This window comes from Manis pentadactyla, chromosome 12 (assembly GCF_030020395.1).
Source record: "Manis pentadactyla isolate mManPen7 chromosome 12, mManPen7.hap1, whole genome shotgun sequence".
Classification (NCBI taxonomy): domain Eukaryota; kingdom Metazoa; phylum Chordata; class Mammalia; order Pholidota; family Manidae; genus Manis; species Manis pentadactyla.
Genome location: NC_080030.1, coordinates 103,714,638 through 103,724,456, shown reverse-complemented (window position 1 = coordinate 103,724,456; position 9,819 = coordinate 103,714,638).

The following is a 9,819-nucleotide window of genomic DNA, read 5'->3' as shown; positions in this document are numbered from 1 at the left end:
TCTTCGTTTTCCCTCATGAAGTTTGTATTTTTTCAAACTGCTATGAAACCATGCATTTAGTATAGCTCTTCATTTCTTTTCCAATTACCCAACAGAAATATCCATCTTTCAAGTGCATGTAGGAATGTATCATTACGATTCTCATTGTATAGCCATTCTTGTATTGACTCACTTCTTACAGTTGTAACTGATAAGCCAATATATTTATATTGAAATTAGATTCCCAAACACAGGCAGTTCCATACCTAAGGTGATTTTGCTTATCTTTACTTGAATATCATTTTTTATGCTTAGATTCCATGAGCAACTTTAATGTAGTATTTAGAAATAACTTCTGAAGTGATAATATGTTGTCATCAATCCTGTTTAATCACATTAAGTACACTAATATTCAACACAATTAATATTTGCTAGAGAATCTATATTTGTCATGTAAGAAAATACTCTAGATGTTTTTATTGTTTTGTGAAGGAAAGTATTTCCATTAATTACACTGCTTTTATATATTACAATACTGTTTTTAAATATTTACATGTCCTATACATTCTGGTTCTAGATGATTCCAAAGCAAGTGTTATTAGTTTAAAATCAAAATACAATTCTACTTATACCATTGGAAGTTGGACATTGACAGCAAATAATGCCTTATATGTCAAAAGTAGAGCTAATATACTGGTGATTATTATTTTTATTTTTCTCAAGCAGCTTGAAATCTGTCATTTAAAATACACATTTTTACTAAGATAATAATGATAGCTAGAATACCCTATGTTGAGTATATTCAAGTACTTTATATACATATATACATATATACCCTATGATTTAATTATTTTGAAAAAATAATGTTTTGTTTATCATTATATAGGTGTGGAAAATTAGACATGGGACAGTTAAATAACTCGATTAAAGTCAGACCACACTGAAGCCAAGATTAGACTCAAGTGACCAGCTATATCACAAAATCTGCTTTTAACCTCGGCCTGTAGAAAATACAACACTTGTTTTTTTCATAATGCTCATTTGAGTGCTTTGCTATATACCAAGATTCAAAACAAAGCAGCTAAATATATGCAGACAAAAAACCTGGGAAACTATATGCTACCATATATGTTAAAATGTTAATAAGGTTTGCTGCGAGACATAGCACTTTGAATGTTTGATTTCCTCAACTTTGATGTTTTTAAAAATGTGGCTCAAGATCACCTATATACAAGTCATCTAAGGTGGGGTTTTCTATGCTGACCCCTGACACACACATAGTATCAACTGACCCCAAATGCTGAAGTAATGGATCAGAAATGTCCACTTTAATAAATTTCCTAGGTCATTTTCATGCAGACAAGTGTTTGCTAAAACCTCTTTCTTTTATTAAATGTTGCATTCTTTAATATTCTATAAAGGCTATGTGCATTTTAATTTGAATACAAAATACAGAAATGTCCCTTCTTGATTTCTACATATCCCAGAATGTTATTTTACCTTAACCTACATTTATTTCTCCATCACATCCCTCTAAATTAAATGAGTGAATGAATATATCTTTTTCTAATATATGTTCTTTTAAACTCACTTTTGCTCTAAAGTAAAATTGCAATCTAATCATTTCAATTTTTGTTACAACTCTCCTTGCTTTGTATCTCTGATTTCTTACCTCCAGTTCTTTGAGAGAAATATGAATGTGGTGGGCAGTAAGAAAATGCTGTATGAAAAACATTGGAACACTGCATTACACTTCTGAAACTAATATAATAGTATGTGTCAGTTATAATTCAATAAAGAAGATGCTGCATGAGGTCATATTCAAGGATGTCAAAATACAGCTCCAGAGAGATTCCAAGCGGTGCTCAAACTTGTCTTAATCATCATTTGCATTGTCTGAACTACTAGGATGCAATCATTTCGGAGAAACACTCAATTGTCATTAAACCTTATGAACAATTTCTAGTCCATTATCAAATGAGTAGATAGAAATTAAAATACCTCCTCCTTTTTTTCTGTTATTTCTTATTTGGATTTTTGCAATACTGAATGGTATTTTCCCCTTCAACTCTATTTACTGAAGTTAGTATGAAATCATCTTTCAAGAGTATAATCTACTAGTCTTTCACATATCAGACATAGAAACTGATTTAGGCTGAAGGGTCAAAGAAGGGTCTCTGGAGGAAGTGCAAGAGATGCAACATGAACATGAGTGTGCGTTCTCCAGGTGACAGAAAAGAAGTTCAAAAGAACCGAACAAGGGATTGCACAGTGTAGTTGGAAATACATTCAGACAGCGGGACTTCGGCTTCCCTTGGGTGGAGGAAAAAAATGGGGTGGTTCAGAACGTGGAATTGAGATGCTATTGAGAGAAAGGCAGAGAGTTAAACTGAGGCTGTGCAGGGATCTTATCATTACTTCTAATAATGGAGTGGAGTCAGTAAAAGTTTCAAAGCGAGTAGCTGGAATATTCAGACTGGAATTTAGGAAGGCCATTCTGGTTCTATAGTGTATTAGCCTATTGGGCTGTTATAACAGAATGCCATAGGTTGGCTGGTTTATGAGCAACAGGAATTAATTTTCTTACATTTTTGAAGGCCCGAAAATCCAAGATCAAATGCCAGCATCTTCAGCGTTTGGTGAGGACCCCCTGCCCAGATAGTGTTTTCACTATAAGCTCTAACTATACACGCAGAGGGACAAGGGAATTCTTTTTTAAAGGCACTATTCCCATTCTTGAGGGTTCCCCCACATGACCTAGTTATCTCCCAAAAGCTTAACATCCAAATACCATCACATGGGGATTAGGTTTTAAGTTATGAATTTGGAGGGAGGGCTACAAATATTCATTGTACAGCAAATGGTCAGGGGGATTTGGGACCTATATTCAGAGGTGGCATCCTCCTCTTTTCCAGGACATATATATTCTTTATTCACTTCTTTGTGTAAGGCACTGAGTGAAAATCTCAAAATTTTCTGAGATAGGTATATTTCATATTGTGTTTTTCTAATATTTTATTGTAATACGATTTAGATGTGGTCTAATTACAGTGTTGGCAACCTTTTTGAGATACAGAGAGTCGACATACAGAAACACTGTGCAGGTTTAAAGGTACAATCTGACAAGTCTTGACACACATAAACACTTGTGAAACATCAGCATAAACAAAATAGTAACATATCCTTCGTCTTCCAACAATGCAGTAGAGAGTCGGGGCCGCCGATGTCTGGCTCCTGATCTCTTGGAGGAAACATTCAGTCTTTCACCGTTAAGCATGACGTGAGCTCTAAGTTCTTCACAGGCAACTTTTGTCAAGTTGAGTAAGTTCCCTTCTATTAAGTTTGTTTAGAGTTGTTATGAGGAATTCATGTTGGAATAAGTGTTTAGTTTCATTTATTTTTTCTATTATCCATTTTGTTGATTTCCACTCTGATATTTATTTCTGTTTTTCTACTTTGCTTTTTGTTTGCTTTTCTTTTTTCTTTTAAGGTGGAAACTGTGTTCAATGACTTTTGAAATCCTTTATGTATTTTGCACAAAAGAACTTGAATTAGATGTAAGTATTGTGCCTGTTTTCTCATAATCTGTGGCTGAAAGGTCTTTTAATGAGTAGAAAACTTTGACTTTGATAAAGTCCTATTAATCCATACATTCTTTTATATTTAATTTGTATTATGTATGTTCTCTGTAAGAACTCAAGTATATTCTGATGTAATTTCTTAGAATCTTTGTAGTTCTGGATCCATTGTTTAGGTCTGTGACCAATTAACTTGGCAATTGTTCAAAAGTCAATTGCAGATCTACCCTCAGAACTTGATTTTGTTTAATTGATCCACTTTTTTATCCTCATGCCAATATCATATTCTCTTATTATATAAATTTTATATTTTATCTTAAAATTAAAGTATGCCCTCCAATTTTGACATTCAGTTGTTCATAATATTCTTGTATTATCTTCATTCTAAAAAAATGTAGTGATATGTTTCAATCAGGATATTATTTCTGTTTTTCTTGCCAGGGTCTAATTAATATTTTTAATCTTTTTAAAATAACTAACTCATGGCTTTCAAATATTTTCCCAATAATTGTTTGATTTTCCTGTCATTGATTCTAATATTATCCTTTTTCATTTATTATGGATATTTAGGTTTTTTTCTCCAGCCTCTTAATGACATCATTGGTACTAAGGTCTTTCTTTTCTAATATAGCCATTTAAGTTATAAACCTCCACTTAAAGACTTATTTAGCTTTATCTTACAATTAGCTTTGATGTTTTATTTTCATTGTCTTTGAGTATAAAGTATATTTTTATTTATTTTGTATTTTCTTCTTTGACTTATGGGTTACTTATATGTCAATTTCCAATCATTTGCAGATTTTCTAGATATTTTGTTATTCATTTTTAGTTGATATCCTTGATTTTCTAATTTAATACCCTTGTGATCAGAGATTACAAACCTTTACATTTTATTAAAACATTTTTTTAAAGACTTGGCATATGATCTATTTTATTGAGTGTTCCATATGCACATTGAAAAGAATGTGAATTTTGTAACTCTGGTGTATAGTGTTATCTGTCCGGTCGAATGGATTGATAGTGTTCAAATTTTCAGTCCTTATTGCTTGTCTATTTGTTCAACCAATTACCAGACAGGGCATTTAAATAAAGATTTTAACTATGATTAATTATGATTTGTAAACTTTGATTATTTTAACTGTGATTGTGGATTGGGTTTGTCTATTTCTTCTCTTAGTTCTAAGAATATGTTGCTGTGTTATTGGGTGCATACATATTTAATATTGTATCTTCTTAATGATACAATTTCTACATCTTGTTATCATTATGAAATATCTCACTTTAGGTTTAAGTAGTACTCCTGTTTTGAATTCTACTCTCTCTGATAATAACATAGTCTTATCAAGATTTTCATATTATATGATATATATAAATCTATGTATTATCCTATATGTATGTGGTATATATACACTATGCACTTTATATTCATCTTTTACATTCAAATTGTCTTTATATTTATAGCAGGTCTCTTATAAAAAAGATATCCTTGGGATTTGCTTTTATATATTATGATAATACTCTGTTTTTAAATGGAAAAGTTGGCCATACTGGTATCAAACCCATCCTTTGAAAATTCCTGAGCTCTAGGAGCCATGTCACAAGATTCCACCAAATCAGTTAAGTAATAGAAGCATATTTCCACTTAAATGAAATCTGAAGTTCATCTTTTAGATTTGGAATAGGTAGGATGTTTGAGACCGTTGACTAATTTCTTGGTGCTGACATTGAGAAACAACTTTTTTCCACATAGTAATTCACTGTTTTAGTAATGACCCATCATAACTGATCCTTTGGCACCTTGGAATATGTACAATTTAGCTTACAAAATTATATTTATCTAATAAAATATGTCCTCTTATAGTAATTTTCAATATTAAATAGAATAAAAAGTCATGAAGCATTTTTCCATTATACGTGAACTGCAAATATGCTCATAGTTAATTCTTAATAAGCAAATAAGTGATTTAAACCAATTATAAAGAAAATATTTTGTGACGTGTAAAAAAAAAGATGACAATCACCTTTATACTTGTGACATGTTGATTCATAAAAAAAAGATGACAATTCCCTTTATACTTATGATGAATTGATTCATGACAATCATAATATTTTACACTAGAATTTTATCAATAGTTCATTCTGCTTTATTTTCTGATAAGTTTGTCATTGATGGGCAGCTGTTGTCATTAATATACTATTAATGGTATAATATGAATGCTTTTGTCTTTTTAGGTTTTTTTCTGTAAGCAATACAAGTGTAAATAATGCCTTTTTAATTATAGTCTCCTCTCTGCCTTTAAAGGGAAGAAATGATGATAGTACACATTTTAAAAAATCATTATTTTGGTTTTTGTCATAAAATATATAGTTTAGTTTACCTACATATTGCTTTCTCATACATGAAAGTTAACCTAAAATATTGATGGCTTCATTATATTTATATAAAAACATTTTGTAATGGTCAATAAACTAGTAATAGGAACTTAAAAATTGCCTGTTATATGCAATCTAATTCTCAGATGTTTGTAAGTATAATAATTCTTTGTATTTTACTTTCTGACTGCCTGAGAAAGGTCTTCTACATGGAGATTCACTTTTATCAGCACATTCAGATTTTCATTCTGTATTTTTCCTGTTAATTTTATTTACAATTAGGATATCATTCTACATTGTAATATATTATGACTATATTTATTACCATCTTTATATCTCATTAAACTTCTTTTGTGTCATTTACTCATTTCTATAAAAGGGAATTAAAATGTAACACAGCAATCACAGTAAATATGCATTTAAAACAGTTTGAAATTACAATAAATCATACAAGACAGACTGTGAATTAGTTTCTAAATACAGTACTGTAGCAAATATAAAAACTTTTAAAACCTTTGTTGTTAAATACATTAGAAAGCTTATAAGAAAATAATAATTAATATTGTCATACTGTGAAATTAACGTGAAACTATTTTCATTGTATTTTCCCATGGAGCAGCCAAACAACTGTGGCACTATTGAGAAACACCAAGAATTGAATTTCAATAAACATTTATGTAGAATTCATTTCAGAGTAATGAATTTCAATTTTTTCACTGTTTAATACCTAAGAGTATTTTTTTATTTTTTTGTGTTGTGCCAAAGATCCCCCATGATTTTTTTTATCAGGTGCTATAGAAGACAGTTTATGTACAAACTTTCTGATCTTATTGTAACTTTCCTTCTTCCCACCTATTATATAATGGATTTAGATAGTCATCATGCTTTAGAGGATTATTTTGAAAGTGAAAGTTAAAAGTTTTTATTGGTCTTTTTTTTTAATAGTGTTCTTTTGGGAAAATATGCTTGGAATTTTTCTGTTTAAAGAAGAGAAAGCTGGAAGATACAGACAAAACTGTCCACTTACCTCCACCCCCCAAAGATCTGAAAGCCTTGTGCTAGATAAGAAACATAATTACAGCTAACTTGATACACTGTATGTGAGAAACCTGAGGTTATGTGACTTGGTCAGATTCATACAACTAAGTCAAACAACTCACGATCATTAGAATCTGAAATCCATTCTCATTTTGCATTATATTACCTTTTAAAGGTTAGCAAAGAAGTGATTTTATATGTAGATTAAAATTCATTGTATGTCAAAGTGAAGCTCTTGAAGTACCTGTACTGGAATTTGGAGTACTTACAAAATATAAGGCATGCTTTTTAAATTTGACTTAAACATTTCTTGTTGAGTCCAAATATTAAAACTATTCTCAACCACAGCCATATTCTACTGCTAATATATTGGAGTTCAAACTAAAGCCTATTTTCTATTTGTTTTTTAAACAAATATCAGGGGATTTTTTTTCTCATGCTAGTCAAATAAAAAGTTTTGGCTTCATAAGGTGTGAATTTCAGTTATTGTATTCCTTAGAAATGTAGAATTCAAAAATATTTATGCAGTTTTCATACAAGCTCTGTGGTTTATAGGTGTTTGTTAGTATGTTTCCTGATTTATCCACAGATTTGCAGATAAATCATTGCCAAAACTCAGTCCTCATACATTGACATTCATACATTTTATTCATTTTATTTTCATTTCTTCATTTATGCAGAAATATTGAATTCTAGAAGCTCACTGCAATGTATTTCTAGGGATAAAACCTTAATATTACTATTTTCCTAAGTGTAAAACCTCACTTTTAAATTATATAATCGACTACAGGTTCACTTACTTTTTATATTCATGATAGTAGCATTCTTCAGCATTTCCAGACCAGATCAGTGTTAATTATGTCTGAACATAGATGCACGGTTCATAGATAATTTGGACACTCAAAAGAACTCAAAGTAGCGGTCACATTATTGCATCTGACCTGGCATTGACAAATGGAGAGGCCAAATATAAAGAGCATGAAGAGAGTTTCCCCACAGATGAAGTTAAGTTTTCTGCCTATAGTATTTAAAAAGTATTTGTTAAATCATTTAAGATTTCTTGACATGTCAGGTGACCTAAATCTAATGACTGCTCTCTGATTTGATCAGTTAATTAAGTCAAAACAGTTGAGAAATCTTGTGTATGTAAGCATGACAAAAGCCATTGAAAAGGTTAAGAACTTAGAACTTGTGAGTAAAGACACCTTCTGGTAGGCGGAGCAGACTGGGACTGTAACTAAAAAGATGGGAAAATTGCATCTCCTTGAAGGAGAAAGAAAAGTGAAGAGAAAGGAGTCCAGTCTAACCTGAAGCCCAGGAAAAGGGAATCCCTGATGAAAGTCGCCATCTGCGAGCCTCCATCACCCTACAAGGGGTGTGTGTGTGATGCGTGGCCTACTGGAGGAGCCGTCTCTCCTTTCTCAGGCAGGCACCCTGACAGGGGTTCCCGAGGAAGTTTCAGGAAAAAAGGTAACTTGATGCTCCAAGTGGCTAAAAGTCATAAAACTCAATACCTATGAGTTTCATAACAGCAGCAAGTTTTGTATCTGGTGTTGTGAAAATAAGAGCTGACTTTGCATGTTAAGTTTTCTTAAAGGGTAGAGAATATTTGATAAACCAACATACATTTATAGTGCATTTCAGTTATACAGATAATTTTTCACTAAGGTTAAAACATAAGTCTACTGATTTTTTTGGATAATGCTAATCAGCATAATCTGAATCTACACCTCGAGAAGCCATAGCTGACGCAGGTAGGATGCCGGGATGGAGACCCAAGGAGCCTCAGACGAGGCGATGCTTAATACCAGAGGTTCTGCAACAGAGACTGGGAGAGGGAGTGCAGGACATCCAACACAGGTTTCTTAGGTCAAATAAAAGAGGATGGTTGACAGTCAAATTCAGGCAAACAGGCTGCATATGCCAAACCTAAAGTGACAGTAATACGTAATTATTTACTAGATTCCATCAAGATTCAAAAATAAACAGCCTGGGAGAAAAATTTCCTTTCTTTATTCTAGAGTTGCAGTGTGCCATCAAGTAGCCACTGGCCACATGTTCCTATTTACACATAAATTTAAAATAATTAAAATGAATAAAATTAAGTTCTGTTTATCAGTTGCACATTTCAATGCTCAGTAATTCCATGTGGCCAGAAGTTACTTTACTGCACGGTGCCGGTCTTGAGCATCTCAGTCGTCACAGACTATCGGACGGCACCACTCCACAGTGACGGCCTCAAACATCTGTAAATAATAATAGCAACTTGGATTTGTGTGGATGCATCGCCCTGGTTTAAAGGTGCAGCTTTCAAAAAAGACAGTTCTACGGAAGCCAGCAACTCCTAATATAGATGAAGAAAAGTTCTGGAGTTTTCAAAACTTGTGACTAGATCTTGGACTGCGAAGACAGCAGTAAGGTCTTGTGGAAACATACAGTCATCTTTCCTCAATTCCTGTCTCTCTCAGACTCTGATAGAAACAAGAGGGTATTTCTGCTGGGTACTCATGGATTGATTCATTCAGTCAGTCATTCAAAAAGTATTCAGAGTAATGAGCATTTGTTGTGCATTATGGTAGAAGATGGAAATTCCAAGAAAATGGAGATGCAGCCTGTTTCTACAAGAATCTCATAGCCCAGAAGTGGAGAAATACCCGTGAGAAAATCATTCCAATACACTGTATTATTAGGGTTATAATGGAAACAGTTCTGACTGATTTTAAAAATGTGATTCTTTCTGCAATTTTAAGGGTAATTTAAGGGATGATGAGATGGAGACGAGAAAATAAGTTAATGTACCAACTCTGAAATGAGGCTGCCATAGAGGTAATGGAAAGAAGATAAATGCAAA